Source organism: Macrobrachium nipponense, chromosome 13 (genome assembly GCF_015104395.2).
Source record: "Macrobrachium nipponense isolate FS-2020 chromosome 13, ASM1510439v2, whole genome shotgun sequence".
Taxonomy (NCBI): domain Eukaryota; kingdom Metazoa; phylum Arthropoda; class Malacostraca; order Decapoda; family Palaemonidae; genus Macrobrachium; species Macrobrachium nipponense.
In genome coordinates, this window is record NC_087206.1 from 90,331,231 (window position 1) to 90,334,190 (window position 2,960).

General features: G+C 38.4%; 1 non-coding gene across 1 annotated transcript; it reads right to left on the reverse strand.

Moving 5' to 3' along the window:
* Window positions 1-991: 991 nt before the first annotated feature.
* Window positions 992-1,132, reverse strand: LOC135225901 (U4 spliceosomal RNA). Its single transcript, XR_010317115.1, has one exon. It is a non-coding gene; the product is annotated as a U4 spliceosomal RNA (small nuclear RNA).
* Window positions 1,133-2,960: the final 1,828 nt, after the last annotated feature.

The window sequence follows — 2,960 nt, forward strand, 5'->3', positions numbered from 1 at the left end:
AAGGTAGCTGAAATATCGAAGTAAATACAGGAAGGAAGGCTTCGATGGTATGGACACCTGTTACGAAGGGAGGAACGTCATGTTGGAAGACATACGATGGAAATGGAAGTGCAGGGTAGAAGGAAGAAGGGAACACCAAGAAAGAGATGGCGTGATTGTGTAGGAGAAGATATGGAATTGAAAGGTATAAATGAGAATGAGGCATAGGACAGATATCGATAGAGACGACTCATTCGCAATGGCGACCCCATATAATAATGGGTTTAAGCTAGGAAGTAGTAGTAGTTTCGACCTTTCATATGAAACTGAAAATCGACCATTGTTGGAAGTCACTGATCAAATGAAACCTTTTGGAAAATTTAAAAAAAAATGTTAAATGAAGATCTTTCCAGACAGAATCACAGTTATTCAAAATATACTTAAATTTTGTCACCACACGGTTATTGGCTGGCCAAATTACGATTTCCCATCTATACTTACTTTGGCAAGCAACTGCTTTCAAAACCATGAATTGCCAACAGCCTACCATGGCTGTTAGCTGAAAGATTCATTGCTTACGAATAGATAAATCCAAGTTTAATAGTCTTCTTGCTGGCTTTAAGGCCAGCTTATCTCGACCAACCTGAGGATGTTTACCTCGCCGAGAGAGAGAGAGAGAGAGAGAGAGAGAGAGAGAGAGATACAATTTTTTTAAACCAGCCTTTTTCTGGCTGGCACCGGTTCTTGCTCCTGGAGCAGCCCGTAAAAGGATACAATTTGCTCAAGATTATCTGTGACATACCATGATTTCATGCGTTAAAACTCCTATCATCTATATTTGTAAAACTGTTAAATAGAAAGTAATAAAAATAATATGGCTAAAAATTATACAAAACCACGTTTATTCCTTCTAACAGAACACAAAGACATAAAAGTTTAGTTATAACCCGAGAGTCTGAGGAGGAATCTTCTTTCAAGAGGATAAAATTTCAGAACATTCGAAGATTAGTGGCCCAAGTTAGGGCTGATAAAAATTGCCATCGTTGTCGGTCTTTCACGTCAACTAGGCGGGGTATTGGGAAAAGTTTTCAACTAGCAATAATCGCACCTCGGTTATCCCTCATTGGTTACGATACTGCCACTGCGCAAAGCTGACGTCTAGACCAAACAAACCGTACCTCACTCCCTGGACTGAGGAATGGGAGATGTATAACGCTTAGATTATGTAAATAATATAGCTTAGGCATATTTAATAAATGTAAAAGATCTTTGTAATAGTTGTCAAATGATTTATGATTAGAATATTTGAAGAAATGCCTTAGAAATTGCTGTTCATACATTGTAAGGCTTCAAAAATGCTGGTCATACATCGGAACAAGAGAAACCCTGTAAAGTTTAGGTCCACTTCCTCTCAAATTCTCTCAAATTGTGGTTACAATTTCTTTAAACCTCTGAAATTCAGGTCAAAGCTGCTTTAATATTCTGAATCTGTAGCAAATGACTAAAATCCTCTGAAACTGTGGCTAAATGGATTTTCTCTGAAATCGTAGTTAAATTTCTTTGATTCTTAAGAAAATCTGGCTAAAATTATTTTAAGTGTTCTGTTACTATATTTTTAAAATACTTTAATACTCTCTTATTGTAGCTACAACGACATTAAGCCTCCTAACTGTGGTTAAAATGACTTGTCATTTCGTACATACATCTTCAGCAGACGAAATTGACTAGTGAATAATTTAATGAAAAACTAACTTAAGGTGTAATAAAAGTTTGAATTTAGTTTACTGTGTAGTTTCAATAGATTATTTCTGACTTATAGCAAACATTCATTATGTAGACAATAACAATACATGCAGGTTTTCAATTCAGAATACTGCAATTTCACTTTGCCAAATTATATTTAGAATTTTGAGAAAGCTAACATAACTAGTGAGATCGCAATGGTTACTACTGATTTATTACTTTGTTGTTTTTTATTTAGTTGGCCTTATGCCAGCACGGGGTCTTGCTCCTAGAGCAGCCCGTAATAAAATGATTTATTGTTGTTGGAAATTAAGCTGGCCTTATGCAGCCTGTAGGTGATTTATTACCTGGGCACACAATATAGTACATAGCAGTGTGCGGAAGGAGAGTGCCCGACCCCAGAGTCCTGCGACTCGCAACAGACGGAGAAGAATTTGTATTTCTTAGCAGTTAATATAATGGTAATAACAAAAGACATAATGGACATACATTGATGAATTATATATTGGCAGAAAGGCCAGGAAATTCTACAAATAAACATATTCATGTTTCTTGCTGCTTAGCTAAATGAGATACAAGATTGTGATTAGTGGGTAAAGAAGGTCTTTACAAGTACTCCCCCCAACCCACCGAGAGACAATTATTAATGATTATTAATGAATAATAATTAAATAATGCATAATTAATAATGAATAATTGGAAGATTCGTACACTTAATCAAGATATCTTGTTGGTATCAGAAGCCGTCCCCGAGTCCTTGATATTTGAGGATGTAGGGCGGTCTTGACTGTTGAGTCATCCAGAGGGCCTGCCAGGATGTCATCTTTCATCCGGCCCTTGGGACAACCTCGACAACTTCTCTGGACATTGGTTCCTTCGCTTGAGGTCTTATTTTGTGGAGGAATTCTCGGGCGTCTGCCGATCTCTTCCCGGATTTTGTTATCCATCAGGAAAGCTGGCTTTAACCTGTCGACGGATACCCAGTTTTCCCGCCCATGAATGTCAACGAGGTAGGCCTTGGAGTTTCTTGTGATGACATGGTATGGGCTTCTGTAAAGTCTGGACAGGGGTGGGCGGCGGGCATCGTCCCTCAGGAAGACGTGTGTGCAGGTTCCTAGGCCTTCTGGTCTGTAGTTATTTGTCCTGTCCATGAAAGACTTTTGGCAGGGCGCAAACTCCTTTGCTATTTCCCTTAGTCTTCTGAGAGGCTTATCTCAGTTGTCTGGTTCCGTGAGGAA